Consider the following 21,190-nt stretch of genomic DNA (forward strand, 5'->3'; position numbering starts at 1 on the left):
ATTAATCTGAAAAAAAAAAAAAGTAAATGCAATGGCTAAAGGCAGTGATTTTGCACAGATGAGACCTGGGATGGTATTGGGCCTTTAGGAAGTTTTCTATGATCATGTGAATCTGTGTGACCATAATTGTAGTTTCAAATCTCATTGTAAAATAACACCTAGCATTTTAGAAAAAAAAGAAATTATTGGTAAAATGTGGTGGAAGTCATCCAGGAAAAAAAAACAACCAAAAAACTTCATAATGTTACCTTTACAAGCACTTTTAATAACTCCTACCCTTATGAAGTCTGGTTATCCAACGGATGTTTTTCATTGTATTAACAATCTAAATATTTTAAAATAAAACTATAACTGTTTCAAGTGTTTATGTAATGATATTCAAGAGAATTAAATTATCTATTTGGAAAAAGACAAAACTTCTTTCTAAGTTTATTTTAGGATTGCATCAGCTTTCAGTTATGCCACAGCTTTTTATAGCTTGATAGTGCTAATGATCTCATTCTCTTAACCTGATAATAAAAATAATGGAATACCTTGATTAACTTGAATGGCAGCTCATATTTGATATGGTGGTTATAATTAACCACACTGCAACAAGCTGTCACCCTGGGCTTTGTCTTACCTTATACAACCAAATAACTAGAATAAGATGATGATATGGTTAAAAAAACCCCAAAAAAATAATTGGAGAGTGTCATAATACTGTGTATCATTTCTTTAGAAAGAAATCTGCCTTCTTTGTTTTTGAGAACACTTAAAAATAAGTGAGACCAATCCAATGCAGACAACATGGCCAAAAATACCATCAGTATTTTCACATCTCTCTACAGACCATATATAGTGCAGGCAGGAGAAGTGTTGCTGCTTTCAAGGATATCAGAACTCCCCTGAGAGGGAAAAGACTGGACAGATTTTTCTGTAAAGGCAAATTTTAGAGTGAGTACACTGAGATGTGGATAACTCCTTTAAAGTAGGTAAATAGCTTTAGAGTTCTTAGAGGTCCTTTCTCTTTGGCTGCCTTTAGCTTAGTTTGAAATGTAAGTGTGCTCTTACCAGTTCTGGTCGACTGCTTGCTCTGACGTCTGTTCCCTCCTGCTTCATGCCCCAGCCAAACCAAAACAAACAGGCAAGACTTGTCAGATTGGTAAGATATCTGCTTATGTTTCTGTTTCTGCTGCAAGCTTTGAAATGCTGGAAATGTAAGTGTGTGACTATAAATTTATACAGTTTATTATGGTAGGAACAAATTCTCATTAAAACAGACAAGATACTATGAGAAGATATTGTTATGGCTAAGCTTCTTTTGAAAATGTCTTTCTGCACCTAAGTTTCCTTTTTACCATCAGTTCACTGAAGGATGATGCCTTTAAGAAGTGCAGACTCTCCAATACCTTCTAGTAACTAGCAGAACAAATCTTAACTGCATCATCAGCTGTTTAACTACAGTGTGAGTGTCCTTACAGCTATATGTAAATCAGCATGAAATTATGAAAGACAAATATGATGGTCCTTTAGAGTATCTGTAAATCTTACAGGGAAGTGTAAAAGGAGACACTGATTACTCTTGATAAAAGAGGAAAAATGTTAGATTTTAATGACAAACATGAGTTAATACAATTCTGAAGTGTGTGAAACTTGAGGCTACTTAAACTAGTGCAAGACTTGTAGAAATTCGGAATAGGTTCTTTTGAGTTCAGCATACCAAACACTGACTTCTCATCATACAGTTTTCTATACACTGAGCTAGCTACTTGCACAGTTAGGGCTCCTACCCACCACTTAACCAAATGTTAGTGCTAATTCTGGCATCTCCTGTAGGTGGGAGCCCAGGCAGTAGAAGAGGCTGAGTTGTTTTGCAGCTCTCTTCTAAAGTATGCTCTTAGCAAGCCAGTCTTTCAGCAGACTATAAATAAAAAGCTGATGAGTCTCAGAAATGTACATATCACTCTGTTTATAGACCTTCAATGAATGCTAATTCATTGACAAAGTGTGAAAGTGTCACTTTTTAGCTAAAAAGACTAGGTGTCAGCTCATTCTTTTGGAATGTACAGTATGTGATTATATAACTTCCTGAACTGGTGACATCACTGATGACCAATCAAAAAAAAAACTGTTCTTCTGCCTATTTCTATTTATTTGTATTAGTCTAAATATCAAAGATGGGCCTAAAATTTGGCTTAGCATTTTTGGGGCAGAATTATAAACAAAGACTGCTTTAATGTTTTTGAATATGTGTGATTCTAGCAACGAAAAATTCTATAGTGTTTTGAAAATAAGTTCTGACTGCACTGGACTTTTGGGAGGAAAAGGTAGCAAACTGTTTAAAGAAGTAGCTATTCCCTAGGGTCTGAGTGCTTGAAAACAGGGACAAGTTTTAGCTCAGCTGATGTAATGGACACATATTCCTCAGGATGTGGCTAGTAAAGAATGGATGTTTTTCATAAGTAGCTAGTGTTCTAAAATAACTCCAAGCTACAGCAAGTGATTAGAGAATAAAAATAAATTATTCAGTTAAGTTAACCCCTCAGAAGGTTGGAATTTTACATTAGACTTCAGCTTCCTGGAAATTCCTTATGCTTATCACTAGTTTTAATGCTACTGTCATTCAAACACATTTTTTCAGACCATACTAAGAAATTTAGAGTTACTTACAAAGAAGGCATAAAGTATCACTCAGATTTAATTTCCTAATTATAGAATGCCTGTTGTAGTCCTAAAGACAAGAAACTAGCTCTGACTATTTTCCAGCTTTTGGTGGAAGTGTTGGAAGGGAAGCTAGGTGCTCCCACAAGTTTTTTGGCTCTTAGCAGTGTTCTCAAAGCATATACCTTACTGCAGTGTAGATCTTCAATTTCACAAAGCAGATGCTTGTAGGCTCAGGCTTGGTCACTGGGGCCCTGCTGGTGGTACCAAGGGCACAATTGTGTTATTGGAAGAATATGAAAGAGAAAGATGGGATGGGCTGTATCCATGCTACATACATTTTGTGCAGGGTCAGATGTTGGTTGTTCCTCTTCAGGAAATGGGGAGCAAAGAGCTCATGTTAGGAAATATAGTGACTTCCCTGGCCTTCCTGTGAGTGCATCTGAATGAAAAGATTTATATCTTTCCAGCATAATTTAACTTATATTTTGATGTGAGATCTTTCTTCTGTCATTTATCTGTCCTTAGGGATAGGATATGGCTAATCCATAGACAACAAACCATTTTGATGTGACTTTAGCCAAAACAATTTACATGCTTCAGGGTACTCATGAAAGCTCCCTGATAATTTAGTGTGGTGCAATTGTCTAGACCATCCCCTGGCAAAGGCAGTTAACTCTCTTGTAAACTTGTTTTCAAATACTGCACAGGAGAGAAGTGCAAGTTCTCTGTTTCTTGAAAATTGTCTTGCATCAGTATGGAACAGTAGGCTGAGTTTTATTTGGAGCCTGGGAATACACATACACCCACTCAGTACTTCCCTGAAAGGTGTTAACTGTGCACAATTAGAATAACTGCTCAGTTCAGGGTTGTTATCAGTAATTCCATTGTAGCTCCTAATTACAACAGTTTTATCAAGAGCTATGAAAGTTCCCACAGCTACTCTTGTTGAACAGAGGTCATATTTATATTAATCTAGGAATACAAATCCTGATACCTTATGAAAATATCTAGATCTTGGTATTTATTTTTAATACTTTAATCAGATTAGACAGTCAGTGTAAATTCTATCACTTCACCTATTTTTGCTACTAGCTCTGATTAATAAAGGTATATACAATGTAAAGGCAAATACAAAAAAAAGAGAGAAGAATCCTGAAAATCATGACACAATTTTTTTTTCTCATGCTACCTTATAGTGACACACGTATATTCACCTATTCATTTACCAACTGTAGGTACACTGGAAAATAAATGTCTGTGAAGCAGTAAGAGAGTGTACTGCTGAAAATGTACAGATGTGATTTCTGCATGCTCTACTGAGGTTTCATGGAACTTTTTAAAAATAGTTATACTACTGATCAGGAAATCAAATTACTGGAACTTAAGAAATTTAATGAAAAAAATTAGGAAAGCAAAAAGAAACCAAAACAAAAAGAGTCCAAGCCAAACCTGTCTGATTATTTACCAAGGTGTACACTTTAAATATTTTGAAGTTTGAAGACTTTATTATAGTAGGAAAACTTAGTTAAATTAAGGACCTGATAACAATGCACAACTTTGGAATCTTTTTTAAAAATTACTTTCCCCTCAAATCTATGCCTGAATTCTAAATCTGAAAGAAGGAAGTCTTCAGCTTTATACAGTGAACCTCTACCTTCCTCAGCATTGGAAACTGCTTTTCTCATGGTGAAATAAAAGTCACCAAACTATAACTTTGAATATTCTTTATGCTTTTCAGATCCTTTTAGTAACAAAGAATCCTTTTTCTTTCAATAAAAATAATTGGTTCCACCTACATTTTCTTTGGGGACTCCATGATTACTGTCAGAACAGAAGCATCAAATGTACCTTAAATACTTGTTTAAAAAAATTCTATTAATAATTATCTGTAAGTAAAGTTCCAGTGCAGAAGCACTGAAAACAATTTGCTGTGAAATATGTTTTTCATTGTAATCTACAAAACTATACTCAATGGATGAAACTGAATTTCTTTTTCTTTTTTTTTTTTTTGGTGTGTTGTAAAACTGATTCACTTCTTTTCTTGATACTACAGGTCCTACAAAGAATTGTCTGACCAGAAATTGTGTAAACTGACAACTGAGATTTGTCTTTATTCAAATCCCATTACTCATTCCATAGGCAACAAAATTTCCATTGTTCTTGAATTTAGCTTTCTAATATATTTGCATCATTCATCATTCAGAGTATTAATTATGAAGTCTTATTTTTCCAGTTGTGTATTAAGTGTAACAAGTTGTGTGTAAGTTGTTCTTACTGAGGATACTAGGTGTTAAGGAACAGTTCAACTTTCACCACTCTATCTTTATTTTTACAGAGTCATGGCCACTCTGCACCAAAAAGATTACATGATTTCTTTTTAAAAGCAGGGGAGATTTTTACTTTTTCTGTATTCTTGTAGCTTGTTTCCCTTGGTTGGAACTAGATATTTAAATTTGTAAAAAAGTTCTGGATGGACTCAGACAAAAGACATAAGCTTATGTGTCAGCATAGCTGTTCTGTGAAAGCACATTAACCTGATGATCTAGTCTGGCCTGGACCAATTCAGTAGAAGAGAATCACAAATCTGGGTAGGAAATGTGCATCCTGAGCTCTAGACTGCATTCTTCAAGAATGGCTCTTGCTGTGGTCCTCAACCTTTGGGGCTTTCCTGGCCTAACAGTAAATGGCCTGGAACTGTAGATCTGTGATTCAGGTACTAAAGTTGTGAAGCAGTAAAGGTGCTGTTAACTTGGCAATTACCTCTGCCTTTGCAGGGAAAATGTGTCAGTGTGATGGAGTACTGTCTGTGATTTGTTGCTACCATTGACAGAAGACTCAGTATTTGGGATTGGACGTGGCTGCCAAATTTGGGGTTAGCAGTGACTGTATGATGCCTCTCTCCTTCCCCCGACTGGAATGCTGACAAAAAAATAAATGTTTGTTTGTTTCTTGTGTATGGATAATGGATTTGTACAGGCTAGAGATGGACAGAGAGTATGCCATAACTTTTTCTTTTGTATCCTTGAATCTAGAGCCAGAACCTAGTAGAGTGAGGATCTGCAGAGTGGGCTTGGTGGTAGGTTTGCACCTTACAGTCAGCTGAGCAAATGCAAGTTGGTTATGTGCTCCAAAGTGGGAAATGGAATTCTGTTTCATTTTGGACTGGTACACTAGAAATACCAGTTCTGTCTCCTCACACATTTTTAAAACCCTGGACTCTTGTTTTACTTACAAGCTTGAACATTTCCTCAGTTTTAACCCTGGCCAATGGAAAAAAAATCCAGCTTGGTACTTGTAAATGTAATAATGTATTCAGAGTTTCTCTATTTAAAATGTATGCCACTGAAGAAGGAGAAAGTGATAAGTCATTAAGTTTTCTGATAACTCATTATAAAGGAGGAATGTATTTGCAATTCTTCTTCACACCAAAATGCAACAAGATTTCTGTTCCTATTTGCTGTAGTCATGCTGAATATAAAGTCAGGTTTATTGACTGTATATCAAAGGTTTCAAGTGGAAAGTTAAAATTCAAAAAGCTACCACTGGAAGCAGTGATGGGTTTAGAGGAAAGCAACTAGGCCAGTTGATTAAGGCCTTGACCAGGACTAAAGGCAGTGACAGTGCAAATTATGTATCTCACCATGTGGACTGATGGAGGAACCTGAGGTTGGCACTAGTGTGATGTCAGCTGACAGAGAATGTCTGGGAAGCTGGAGAGAAAAATGATGAAAAAAGCAGAAAGATGAAATTTCTTGATGTTACAACCATTGGCCCATTAGATAATTTGGACTGAGTCGCTTACCTACCTCAAAAGTGAAATTATTTTTGTTATTGAAGAGCTTCTTCCTTGTACTAACATTATTCAGATTTTCTTCAGCTTCAAGAATTTTGAAGTCACTGAAAATCTTTAGCTCTAGAAAAGTTGAGATGCTTTAATATTAGCTAGCTAAACACAAAAAAGGTTGAATGAATGTTAATATTGAGTTTCAGACACTGATAGCTATAAGTATGTTGTAGATACATACATTTTTGCATCTAGTGAAACCCTTACATAAGATTGGTAAATTATTTCGAAGGTTAGCCTGACTCTGGTGAACTGCATGAAAAACAGCTGGCTTTACACTTCCAGAGATGTTATAGAAACCTTGCATCCTCATCCTGATTGTCATCTCTCAATTTGAAGTCAGGTTTTTCTATTAATTTTTGGCACTGAGACATTTTTCTATTCCTAAATAAAAGATTAGCTATTCAGAAAGGATACCAGGATTTTAATATTTCTTGCCTGGTTTTGTCACTCCTTAAGGAGAGAAGACATAGTAATATCCTTCTTGTTCAGATAGATTCAGTAGAAACCAGATGAAAACCTGACATTTGCAAGGAGTTTTAGGTAAGGTTACAGGCCTGTCACAGAACAGTAGAGTCATGCTGAACCACTGCCCTGAAGTTAGTCAGAAAGATTTGTTCACCTTTCTGCTTTAAAGCCTTAGTGTTGCTGCACTGGAATTAAAAGTACTTAGCCTGATAAGCATGAGCGTCCTGTGGCTTACACTCAGCAAAGTGCTGTCAGCTAAAGGTGACCAGTTATAAATTAAAAGCAGAACAGGGTTTTTTTCAGTTTGCTTGTTGCAGTTATTGACACTGGTGCTTCAAAATGGTTTTGGATTGATTCACAAATATCCTTGTGTCTCTGCTGAGGAGAACTGAGAAGTTTTGTTGTTTCCCTTGGAGAATATCATGTTGCAAACTACTGCTTACTAACTTGTGCAAAACCAGGAGCCAGGGTTCAGTGTGCTTTGTGAAGGTTGAACAGCACAATCCTGCAGTGTACTTGGGCAAGAAAGGAAGCTGACTGCCATGCACCAGCACTACTAGTCTGCATAACTATTTTTCTCCCTGTTTTGCTAGCCTAAATTGTTACTAATCAAAACTGCCATTATCTGGAGAGACCAAGTGATCAATTTCTTTCTCTATCGAAATTCATTTTTAGAAAAATTACCCTGAAACATCTGAAGAAATCAGAAATTTTCCCCAGAGCTTCTGCTTTGGCATGAAATTTTAGTATTACTTAAAGAATTTCAGAGAATGGCAATGCCCAGATGGGTGTTGTATTCCCTTGTACATAGCATTCCTCAGCACCAAGAAGAGTGGTGGTGTCAGGATTCCCCACTGCAGTCTCTCAGTGGTGTTTGACTGGATGTATGTACATGGAGGCAAATGCTGGAGCTGATGGCATTTAAACTGGCTGCTCCAGAACTGCATATAACACAACTGTAAATGAATTCTGTGTACTCAAAAAAAAATTAAGTTTATACATAATCTTAATTGCAGACTGGTAACCACTGCAAAGCAAGGGCTTTTTGCTATTGTAATGTTTATCTTCAAAATTGCATACAGTGAAATCTCACTGAATTTGCTGCACTATTTCATGTAGAGATTTTGTTGGAAAAGCTAACTTGTTAAGTAGGAGTACATGGGCATATGGATTTCTTCCATTCTCACGGTTCTGAGATTAAAATTGGAGGCAATGCTGCTTGGAAATGAGCTGCCTCATCCCTGTAAACTCCACCTTCTGAAAAGCCAGTAAGAGGATCTCAGTGGTGGAATTTTCATTTCACTTCATGTGCACTAAACTTCTCTAGGGACATACTAAACAACAAATCACTTTTTTTCTTGGAGCACTGAGTATCCTGATAACAAATGTTATCAAATTATACATATCAGAACTCTGGTTATATTTTTCAGCAACAATAATAGTGATAATATGGCATGATAATTTTCAACTTTTAAAGGGGTATTTCCTGAGACTCTGAGACAAAATTTCCTAATTTTTGAGGTACTATGTATTTTTAAACTACCCAATGTAGTCTTTATTATCCAGATATCTTGACATAGCCATCTCTCTTACATCTTTTACCTGCAATTTTTGTTCAAAATTGTCTTAATGTATCAAATAAATTAAATTACATAACCTGTGGAAACTGAAGACTTTCTGAGGGAGTTCAGAACCGAGTTAGAACTTTGTGATATAGATGTTCTTTTTAGCCCTTCAAATGCTGAGAAGTTCATACTGCCAAGTCACCTATTAAGTGCTTGAACAGTAGCTTTTATCGACCTTTTTCAGCATTACAGATATCTAGCATTACACTATCTAGTGCCTTACAATTTACCTATTTTAAAAAGACATCTGCTGTGCTGTGTTGTTGAACGTTGCCAAGTTTGATTGCTAGCCAAGGCCTGTTTGTCCTTTAGTCACTGACAAATTCGTGACTGTGTTCCAGAGATGTGACAGATAATCAGCTGCCTCACAGCGTTGGTTAAAGGTAACCCTGACCTTTCCTACAAATAATTAGTGTCAATTATAGTCCCCACCTACATCCTTTTCACCACTGCGGTGGAAAAAAAGTCAGACCTTTTTCTTACTTTGCTCTAATAACAAAAGTGAATTTTAGCAATCCGGTGCCAAAATTTTCTGCAAAATTTGAATATTGAAATGTATCAATCTGGGAAACTACTGTAGATTTTGTTTGGTTATGTATTCTACCTCTTGTATGGATGTCAGGATACTGATTTTTAAAAAGATAAGGTACTTTAAAGAAATTCCAGATAAGGAACAAATCAACTGAAGTGGTCTTGGGTAGATGTTGATTTTACCTGTTGATTATTGGCAGAACACTTGAAAATTATTATTACACCAAACCAAGTATTTGAAAATAGCACACTGAACTGATTTCATCTCACTGACACTAACTGTGTAGCTCTGAAGATCCCAAGAGTGCTGTTAGTACCCTTCTGAAACCTTGCTTCACACTGATCTTTCCATGACATTCCCTTTTCATGATAAGGGAAAAGTCTTTGTGATCCTGCTCCTGAAAAGTCAGTAACCAAGGTTAGGGATCTGGCACTTGTGATTCAGAATTCCTTTGGCTCAGGTGTCCCTGGACATGTGTGACCATGAAACTGCATGCAGCTATGCTATGTGGCTAATTAACTTGAAACTGGATTTTGCCTCCCAAGCAGCTTTTATGTGTCTGACAGTTCTGAAGTTGTGCTATATATCAGATGTAGCTTGATGTAGTATAGAAACATACAGTTCATAAGGCTTTTCTGTTATTGGTGCAAAAGCCATTTATTGAGCATAGACAGCACTTAAATTACAAGTCTATGCTATTTCATTTCTCAGAAATGGTGATAAACGGAAGATTTGTATACAGGGGCTTGTTTACTCTTTCAGGGGTCTTATGCCTTTTGTTAGTACTTGCTGTGAGAGACCAGTTAAGGCCTTGTTCCAGCAGAATTATAGTTCCACCTTTATTACTAAGCATTTTTCCACTACTACATATTATTTCTAGAACTGACATTGCCTTCCTTTGTCTTCTCTAAGACAAAGACTTGTCTTCTTTGTCTTCTTCTTACACTCAAAAAGCGTAAATTCTCTTCTTTGCTTGTATTTTTCTGATGAAAAGGTTAATTATATCAGTGCCATCCACTGCATGGCCAAGAAGCTATAAAAGCATAAGCATTGCAAACCAATTGAGTCATCTGATTCAGCTTAGTGCAATGTATGTTTCTTCTTATATACTTTATCCTGTCTTTCCTAAATTATATAGATCATTTATTCTGATTAATGAGGGAAATAACATTGGACACCACCTTTGACAGGGAGTGGTGAGTACCCAAGGCACAACTGCATTAACTGGTAGTGTATTGTTCATCTTGGTTTTAGCCTGCCAAAGAGTTGGCAGATAGGCTGTCAAGTGCCCAGGGTGTTTCACTGTGTTGTTTCTATTCTTTCACTCTTAATTTGTTAGTTAGGTTAGTTTCACTGGATCTTGACTTCCGCAACAAGTGATACTTCTTGTTATAAACTGCGTAATTTCATCAGTCCAAGCCTCAGATTATCAGTGGGTGGGCAGTATCTACTTTTAATCTGCATGTTGTGCCGTCCTTTAAAATCCTCACCCTGTTTTTCCCCTGCTTTCAAGTATATTAGTTGCCATGGAAACAACATCAGTGTTGTGAGCTTCTAAATCTTGAATACATTTGAGTCTCTTGTTTTCTTTCCTCTTGTTTATATACAGTGTTTTTTTACCCTCCCACACTAAATCTGCATCTTGTTTCTGAAAGTGATGCTGAGCAAACTCTCCACTGCTGCTTCCTTAAAGTTAAATGCTAAGAGTCTGTGGGTATTCAGCCATTCTTATATCAGAGATTCTGATGCTACTTTTCATGTTTCTGCTGATATAGGTCTGATTATATATTATATTTTATATATATATACAATATTTTGAATCAAAAATCTAAATATTTGTACCAGGCAGTAATAAATATCCATAGTGATTGAAGAACAGAAACTTAAACAACTGTTTTTTCTTGTATCACAGAATGGTTGAAGTTGGAAGGGACCTCTGGAGATTATCTGGCTCAACCCCTCTGCTTTAGCAAGACCATCTAGAATCAATTGTCCAGGATGATAATCCAGAAGGCTTTTGAATATCTTCTAAAACAGACATGCAACACCCACTGGCCAATCTGTGGCAGTGCTCAGTCACCCTCACATTAAAAAAGTCTTTTCTGGTGTTCAGACGGACTTTCCTGTGTTTCAGTTTGTGCCCATTGGATCCTGGATAGCACTGCATGCAGCCTGCAGTCAGTGGACACAGCCTCCCTTCAGGTGTGTGCAGGGAGATGAGATGCTGTCCCCTGCCCCTCTCCCAGCTTTCTCTGGACTAAACAGCGCCAGGTGTCTCAGCTGCTCCTGCTAGGAGGGATGGCTCTCTTAGGTCACTGTGTGTCCCTTTGCTGGAATCTCTAGTGTGTCAATGGCTCCATGTACAGGGAAGCCCAGAAGCAGGCACAGCACAGCAGCTCTGCAGGGGTGGCCTCACCAGTACTGTGTGGAGGAGAAGGATCACATTCTTATTTGAATATTTCACCTTTCCCCTCTCTAGTGTGAAGTTTAGATGAAGTTTCTGTTATAAACTCTTAACATAAGTGAGGTACCTGATGAAAAACTAGTAGCAGACTTTTTAATATAGTCATGTATCATAATTTTATACCTATTGTTTGAATGCTGTTCAAGACTAAAACTTCAGACAGAGTTGAAAGTCATTTCAGGCTAAAAGGAAGTGAATGTTAAATTAAGTTTAAGAAGCCGAACCAGAAGCCAAATGAGAAGGCAATTGTAAGCTAAAAGTACTGTAACAAAAAAGCTGATTCACTTCCTAGAATAAAGGATATATCTGGCAGGTGGTCTGCTAAAGTTCCTAATGTGTTATGTTACAATCTAGAGGAAATAAATAAACTACCAAAAAGGTACAAACAGTTAACCTCTAAGTGGAGGTAGATGCTGCTATTTGTTTAAGCAATTCTGGAATGCTTTGGCATTGTTTCACTTCCTAGCACAAAAGAAGAAATGACCTCTTCATGAAAAGAATGCTGTGGATAAGCTGGTTGCTACCTTATCAACTCTGCTATTGTAGTTATGCCAGCCAGACATGTTAGTGTGACTTAGACATACCCTGCTATGGTATTTATACTTTGTCAGAAGTGTTTTGAGATTGATTTGTGACCTCATCTGGCACAGAGAGATGCTGCCAAGTTCTCAGAATTGATAAAATTTAAGTCCCCTTTCCAAGTTTATTTAAAACTGCCTGTCTTCAAAGAACTTGGAAAAATATAGTGATACCTTTACTGTACTTATTTGCTGCTGATGTTCCCATTCATCTGCTCCTTCCAAATTTTATTGCTTCTAACAAATGATGATCTGAAATACCATAGCTACTGGCATTTGTTTCTGATACTTTTGAGCTTAGGTTTTAAATAGTAATTTTCCCAGAGGGTCTGTGAAGTTAAGAAAATTCTGCATTCAGGGTGTGAGGAGTCTACCTGTAATGAAGGGCAGACCTTTAAATGTTCTCTGGTTAGTTCTGAGGAGAGATAGAGACAGATTGGACTAGCCCAACATGCTCTCTATCACTTAATAAGACAATCTAGTCAGGCAAGAACAACTCTTTTGAGATGAGAGCCACACGTATGGTCATGTCTAGGGAAGTGTTATCTATTTTTAGTAAGCTGATTTTCAGCATTGTGCAATGCTGAAAGTAATGGGTGGAGGAGCTGGAAAGAGATCACTTGGGGTTGATTTTTTAATTAATTTCTTTGTTTTTCCTATGGCAGATTGAACAAGACTAGATTGGTCAGAGGTATATTAAGAAGCATACATCTTGTTTCCTGGGTAGTAGTGCAAGGGGTGAAAAAATACAACAAAATGCAGGTGGCTGAAAGATTGAAGTATAGGGAAAAAAGAATATAGATATGGACAAACAAATCTCTTTTTAAAAAAAAAGAGTAACAACCCCCATCCTAATTATTAGCAATGACTCAGCTATCTCTAGATAGCTCAAGTTGTACGGAAGTAGAACAGTTTGAATTGATTCTTGTTGGTTTAGTTAGGTCTTTGTGCCAAGCAGGCTTGAGGTAGGCTTCATGAGGAGGTCTAGGTCAGTTGTAAAATTCCTTGCAAAGCATTTGCAAAAATTGTGGGCAGCATGTGAAAACCAATGTTTCTGCCCCAGTTTTCCACTAACAAACTCTTCTTCCTGCCAATTTTTTATCAATTTCTCACAATTGATATAGTATAAATGTGATTAAATGTTAAGAATTGTTTCTCAAAATGGAGGAATGCATATCCTAGAGTATGAAAAAACAGCCTATCAAGTGATATGAAGCAAGCTTTAGGAATGAAGGGACAGCAAATTGGCAACACAAGGGCCTAGGGCTTTCTGGCATCTGCTCTCAGGGAGTTACAAAGCTGAAGCAATGATTTAAGGAAGAGGCAGTGGTGCCAGTGGAGAAGGTGCAGTTCAGCAGAACAATGGCAATAGCCCAGGGATGTGGCTTCAGGTTTTAGGTAAGGAGAAAGTGATGAAGGATAACAATAGAGGAGAGTTTCAGATTCATACATTATAAATGGAGGAAAGAGGAAGCTTGGAGACAGCTTATCTTCCTAAATATCTAAAAGTGATGTTTGAGAAATAAAATTTTCAGCATAGAGGAGTTGGCTGTTGGTGTCTAAGCAGAGGGAATAACCTTTGTCCTTGATATCTGTTCATTATGCTTCCTCTATAAATTGCAATATGTGAGGAACCTCTTATTGAGAAGTTAATAAAATTTTCACTTAAGAATTCTGTTTACCCTGCTCTTGGAGAAAAGATGGGAAAAGAGTTTCTTTTTCATTATGTAGCTATCAATCTCAAATTTATATTTTTCTACACAAGTGTAGAATATGCAATAAGACTTCATAATGTATGCTGCCAAGTTTGGTTTTCCAATGCAGTGGGAAGCAAAAAATGTCTAGCACTGTCAGCAATTTGGGTCTCTGTGCTGAGACTGGCATTTGATGTTCGCAGGAACTCAGGCTTGTAGGCATCTCCAGACCATAAGGGAGGCAAAACCTGCTTTTTTTTTCTTTTGGTTCTGGAAAACCCAGGTGGCCTGGGATGTTTTTCAAAACTTAATCTGAACTCTTGCTTAGGGCTATGAATTAATGTAGTTATTTAATGGAACTGTCAGAACACACAATCAGGACTGGAAAACTTTCAAGTACAAATTGACCAGATAAACTATTAATTGTCTCGACAATATCCCTGGCACTCTCTGAAAGCACAGTGCATTTCAGTAGCAGATTCTCATTTTTTGTTTTGCTTTAGGTCACAGTTGACCTCTTGGTGCAGTTTCCAAAATTCTGGGGATAACTTTAAGTCACTTATTTTCTGTGTGTTAGTTTTGTTTTGAAGGTTTGCTATTTTCTCTTAAAGCTGCATGCTTAAGCATTTATTTTTGGGGAGAACCTTGAATGTTATCACTTTTTAAGCTCAAGTTCACATTTTTTCTCTCAAATACCATCTTAAAGATCTGAAAATTGAATATTAATCCATAGTATAGTTTTCCCAATTTAAAATCTGCTCAATTACCCATAAAATTTGAGATGTTTTCTTATGATAAGTGAAAAAAAAGTTACATATATGTTATAGTGTGTGTGTGTATATATGTATGTATAACTTTTAAACTTATATAACACATTAAATAATCCAACTTCATAGCCAAGCAAACAGAAATGAAAAATAATTAGTCTAATTTAGATTATTTTTTATTCTTGCTTAAAATGCAGCAGAAATTAATACAAAACTCTATATCCAAGGAGCCAAAAAGTGGCTTAATTTAATTTTGTAATATTTTGTATTTGAGGCAGTTATGCCTTCACTGCTGCCTTTTTATTAATTTATATCAGAAAGTAAAATATTAAATGTAGGATAGGAAACAGTGTGGAAATTGCTCCAGGAATTCAGTAGCATTTTTAACCCTGGTATAAAACATGAGGGATCTAGTCTTATTAGGTTAAGACTCTTTCATCTCTAATTAATTACAAAAGGGCTTCAGGGTTTCCTTTTAAAAATTTTAAATATTTGCTTTTAAGAAAATCAAAGTTTCTTCTCTCCTACTTTATGGCTGTATTTATGTCATGAGGAATGTGTATGAAAGAGCCATTGTGAATAAAAAAATATATTTCCTGTGATAAGAATTTCACAAATATGCTCTAGAAAATGTTTTGCAATGCTCTTGTGATTGTTTTATTTAAATGTGCAACACACCTTAAATATTTAAGTCAGTTCATTTCTCCATTCAATCTTGGTAGAATTCTCTGTCAACATTTTTCCCAAATATCTGATTGAATCCACAGTACAGAAAATTCATCAGAGTTGTTATTGGTGAGAACCTGAAAATACAAAGCCAATAACTAGAGTTGCACTGAGAATTCAGTAACTGGAGGAGCTACAAACAAGTTTGACCCTGGATAAAATTAACTCTTTATGTCTGAATTCCAGTTTACTCGTCTACACATTGTGTCTCAGGCAGTTAATTGCAGTAATGTCTTGGGATTTGGATATCAGTGCTTTTTTTTCATTGGCTTGTCATCACCTGGAACCTTGGAGAAACAATGTTAATTACTCTGTACTTCGGCATACTGACCTACAGGTATTCACTGTTTATCTACTGCTTTGCATTCAAGCAAGTTGACCAAACAATATTAAAAAAAATGAATAAGTGTTTTTAAATTTGAGACCTTTGATAGATGATGATTTCTTTATGATTATAACAGTCCAACGTGCCTTCATAATATATTATCAAGTGATTACAGAAATGAAATGAGGCTCAGAAAGATCAGTAATTGTTAATGATATTCAGGATGGCTTAACACTAGGTGTTTTCCTACTTGGATAGTTAATATATGTAGGAATCATTTCAATGCCATGCAATAAATAAAATGCTGATTTTAATATAGTAATTGTTTCTTAACTAGGATCTGCTCTTTTGGCATTTCCTTTTCCAAGAGTGACAATGACTTTTAATATTTGTTATTGTTCATGCTTTTAAAACAATGTTAGAATGCAAATTAATTATTCATAAACCAATGAATTTTAATGAACTGCATGCAAATCACAGTTCCTGATTTAAGAATTAAATTTTGCTTTAATGGAAGTATGCATTTTATATTGCATGGAGCTGGCTTGAGACAGCTAGAAACCAGTTTGAGAACAAAAATAGCAGGACAGGCTAAAACTACAGTGGAGAACAATATGCTGATACAAGTATCTATAGATAAGGCTGAGAATAATGCTATTTCTGTCCCAAAACTGAAGACTGTTAGCAATGTTCTGATGAAAAATTAGTGAATACTAACTTTCTTTCAGCTCTGATTGCTCTGATGTGAGCAACTGCTCTCCAGGTACCACAAGTGAGATCAGGAAGCTCATTTGAATTAACGTGGGAGTAGGATTTGAGCAAAGATACCAAATGATGTGTTCTATTTTCAGCTCTGTTCCAACACAGCAGGCAACTGGTTATCTTTAAGTACTTAACTACTTATTGTAGGGTCAGTATGACTATGCCTTGCACTTATATTTTTGTGTAAGGGGAGCATGCTAGCCACTGTTTCAGCTGCCTGGTTCTGGAGCTTTCCTAGAAACACAAACATCAGTGTAACTGAGCTTTGGGGGCTACCAGAGGGTATTCAGTCTCCCAGCTCCACTCTGGGTCCAGTTCGCATCTTTTGATGTTATGATTTTAGTGGGTTTTACTAGAAGAAATTTTATGACTGTGCAGAGCAGAAACTGTTTCTAGGACTTCTGTGGAGCTTTTAGGTAAACTCGGGTTGGCTTCTCACAATTTGTGCTTTAACTGTTTGCTGAATTGGAGCCATGATCTGCACTTGGGTTAAGCCTCTTCTAATTTCTGCCCAATCACTTATGAAACTGCAGGGAAGGAAAGGTTGCCTGTACATGTATATTGTTAAGACCTATGAGACACTGCAGGAAAAAGCTCTATCAGCCTTTTCTGGATAAAAGTGTGCCTGCATTACAGAGTTCTAGATCCCTAAATATAAAATTATGAACTTGAAATCTTAAAGCAGGTTTTTATTAAAAAAAAATTCAAAGACATTTTAATGGATATACTTCCACTGTACTTTCAGTATAGATACTGAGATATGGACAAACATCATGAAACCTTTACAAGCTGTAACACATTGTTTAAAAACTCATGACCTCTATGTTTTCAAAAGCTATTTCAGCCTGTCTATGGAGAGTATTGTGACAGTAACCACACTTAGTGCAACAAAGTAGTATAAAACCTGCTTGTGTCTTCCCTTACTGAAGAGCATTTTAATTTATTTTTTAAGTCAATGACTGTATCAATGCATTAAAAAGAAAGAGATTGGATGTGCAGTCTGTTTCATGTTGCTTATTAACAAAAAAAAGTTAGTGAACTAATCATGGTGAAATGGTGTTCTTGTAATGCAGGCTGGTTTTGTTTTAATACTTAGTATGTAAATAATTACTTCAGTAGTTTAATGTTTTCCAGGCAAAAGCTTCAGAATTCGGTTGCCAAATCAGCAGACATCCCTTTTTGATCAAAAAGTACTGTTGAACAGTAGTCATGGCACCAAAAGTATGTGTTTGAGTCATGGGAGCAGGGAGTTCTTTCACTGGGTGCTAGAACAGGCTCTTAGCCCCAGCTGCAGTTTGAGAGTTGTGGACATCCACCCATCTTTTCTAAGAGACAAAGAAACAAGACTAAATTAGCATTCGTGTTGAAGCACCTCTTTAAATATACTGGAATGTTTCTGCTCCAACACCTCAGAAATCTAAACAGAATTTACTTGTTTCCTTGTGAGCCCCTCCCTGGTCACTTTCACAGAGCTCAGTACTCACTCTCAGAGAAACCCAGACAAGGAAAAGAGGGTAAAGATGCTGAGGGAAGAAATGTGTAAAATCCACCTGAGTGGACCTTAGTTCTCTGCCCAGGACTCCACTGTGACACCAGTGCCCTTGGATCCTGAGAGCAGCAAATTCACTTGGAGTGGTGGAGCAGCCGGGCTTTATCTATAAGTTGTATTCAGAGGTGAAAAATCTGCTGTAGCCCTAGAAAAGTAGAACTGAACAAGGAGATGCAATTATTTCATATATGTATTAGTCAATGCCTGCTAACAACTGGAAGTTCTGACCAATACCCAGGACTCGTGTATGAAATGCTGTATGATTGCTAAGTTATATTTAATGCTTCTAAATGACTTTTTGAGAACTTTAGGCTGGTGGGTGCTGATTGTACTCTCTCGCTTATATGCATGCCTGACTCCTTAGGCAGCTGAGATACGAGTTCGTGACAGGTCTTGAAGAGCAGAATTTTTTATAAGCAATTTTAAATTGCTCACAAATGTCTCCTTTTCTTCCTACTTCTAACAGCAATGGGGAAAAAAGTGTTATTCTAAATAGAATAAAATTGGTTTACACGGTGATTGCAACGTACAATCTTTGAAAGTCGCCTGACAAGCAGCAACCTTTAACCCTTCAAGATCAACCAGCGTGTTTATGAACGCCAGGAATTGTGATGTTAGGGGTTAGCTTACTGTGAGTGTGTGGGGACTTAGGCTTTATTGCTGGAAAACCAGCTGACTATTGTAGAATGGTTATCTCTAATGGGTATTTCTTAAGTAAGGACGATTATTTACCCTGAGTGCTTATACAGTGCCCTGTCACTTTTGGCGCTTCGGTTTGGCGCGGGGGGTTCGGGAGGGCTCAGGGGGTTCGGGAGAGCGGAGAGTTCGGGGAGCGCGGGGTCTCGGGGGATTCGGGAGCGCAGGGGGTTCCGAGGGTTCGGGAGCGCAGGGGGTTCCGAGGGTTCGGAGCGCGGGGTCTCGGGGGGTTCGGGAGCGCAGGGGGTTCCGAGGGTTCGGGAGCGCAGGGGGTTCCGAGGGTTCGGAGCGCGGAGGGAGGGTTCGGGAGCGCAGGGGGTTCCGAGGGTTCGGAGCGCGGGGTCTCGAGGGGTTCGGACGCGGAGGGAGGTTCGGAGCGCGGGCGCGGTGCCGGGGCGGGCCGGGCCGGGCCGCTGTTGGCTGTTGCCATGGCTCCGGCAAGCCGGGGGAGCCCAATGAGCGCTCTGCGGCGGTGCCGAGGGGACCAGCCATTTTGCTTATGGAAAACAATGTGACATATTATGCCGTGCCGTACCGGGGAATAAACAAAAAATCCCGCCGGGGGCCGCAGGAGGAACGGGCACATTAGTGAGTAATGCCGGCGGCAGAGCGGGCTCGCCAGCTGCCATTTTGACAGGCTGGCGGCTGCCGGCGCTGCTCGGGGGAGGCGGAATGCGGGGCGATAATGCTGCATATCTGCTGTCAGGCGGCCGAGCGGGGCTTCGCCGTGGGAAGGCAGGGCTCGTCCGCACTGCTGGCCCGGCAGCTCGCTAGCTGGGAGCGGAGCCGCGGAGCCAGGGCAGGGGAGGCGCCGCTCGGAGCGGAGCGTGTGGCGCCGGGCGCTGCCGGGAGCAGGTGTGCGCCTGGGCTGGGCTGGGCTGGGCTGGGCTCTGCTGGGCTCGGCTCTGCCGGGCTCGGCCCCGCTGCGGCTCCCACGGGCGAGCCGCTGCCGCTGGACTCGGCCACAAAAGGGAGCTGCTGCCGGAGAGGTACCTGGGCACGGGCTGGTGCGGGTCTGTGGCACAGCTGGGCACAACTTGGTGCGACAAACGAGCTTCTCTTGCTGTCTGAGCCTTGCAAGGTTGGCTTTGGTCGGCGGCTGCTCTAGAGAGGCTGCTGAATTCATTGATCTGACTGCGTTGTCCTTAAACGTTTCGGTGCGAGTGGTGTTCCATATGGTTGCTGATTCAGAAGGATGCTTTCAATGGATGATATTTTTTTTAATAGATAATTCTACTAAAAGTCAGGGATATTAATTTATTTATTTTTTTATTGCCGTTGTGTTTTTTATTGTCAGGATTGCGTGGGTGAGATAAAATATTATAGAACCCGTGAGCACGTTTGCCTTGCATCACGGAGTTCATCACTAGTGGATTCCATGCATTGTGTTCAGCCTCAGCGTTAGATTTAAATTGTCCAACTGCTGCTGTGCAGTATGTAGGTCATAATAAAAAGCAGCTTTTTCAGCAGCTTTCAATGGACTGCGTGCCCCAGCGCTGTGGTTGATTAGTTTGTGGTAGTTGTGCTGTTAAGAGTAGTGGTATTAAAGCCAGCTCACACCTCCTTTTTAAAGATATCACACGTTCCGTGCTAGACAGAGCACAACACACCCATTGTGTCCCTCCGTTCGGCAAAAGGAAGGAAACGAGCACTCCACATGGAGCAGCAGCACATTAACAGCGCCAGGCGGTTAAACTTTATTGAACAATCCCAGTGAGATAATCTACTGAAGGCAGAGACAATAAAAACGCTTAGACGTATACAAGGAACTAATTGGAATGGGAGAGGTCTTCTGATAGGGACTGTGTGTTAATGCTGTAGATCTTCAGTGCAAAATGAATTGTTCTGAGTAGTTATTGATCACAATACATTTGGTGTAGTTAAACCTAGGTCAATAAAACCTCAGTCCCTCAGGACAGATAATGTTTCTATTAAAAGTAGAATTTTCCAAACTACCAACCATATTCTTATGCATTTATACAATTTCTGAATTATCTTATAATGAAATACATTATTCTGACAACTGATCCAAATATTCTGATTCACTTTGCATCTACAGAAAATAAGATGACATTTTAGTCTCAAGCCTTCTTTAATAATTATGTGGATTTAAATCCCATTGAGATGAGCCATTTGTTTGGACAGTTGAATGGGCATGAAATCAAGAATCTGAGGTCTGGTATCTTTACAGTTAAATTAGTAACCAGCACTCTGTAACTAGGAGCTAAATTCCAATGTTGTTTCTGTATATATCCTGCAAAGGCATTTGGACAAGCAACTGTCCCCCAAGTGAGACATTGCATTTGGAAACAGCAGTATATAATTGAATATCTGCTATGTGTTCTCCCCACTAGAAAAGCTCCATCTTACTTGAACCATTTCAGGATTTTGTTTTCTGGTGAATGCACACACCAGCTTCTTTATGGCTCCGTGTAGAGGTCACACAGCAAGTGGTTTAGAGAACTGCCTTCATCTATGATCTGGAAAGTGCAGCGTGCCTTTACAGTGTGGTCC

At 38.5% G+C, this 21,190-nt stretch overlaps 1 protein-coding gene across 29 annotated transcripts in view; it reads left to right on the forward strand.

Annotated features, from left to right (window-relative positions):
* Positions 1-835: 835 nt before the first annotated feature.
* SORBS2 (sorbin and SH3 domain containing 2) overlaps positions 836-21,190 on the forward strand; it is a 163,210-nt gene continuing 142,855 nt past the window's right edge. For 10 of the 29 annotated variants that reach the window (XM_079305588.1, XM_079305591.1, XM_079305590.1 and 7 more), the window contains exon 1: positions 943-1,144. The gene's annotated coding sequence lies outside the window, so the exon portion shown is untranslated. The other 19 variants (XM_079305598.1, XM_079305602.1, XM_079305604.1 and 16 more) reach the window with 12 other exon arrangements.

Source organism: Erithacus rubecula (assembly GCF_903797595.1).
Source record: "Erithacus rubecula genome assembly, chromosome: 5".
Classification (NCBI taxonomy): Eukaryota; Metazoa; Chordata; class Aves; order Passeriformes; family Muscicapidae; genus Erithacus; species Erithacus rubecula.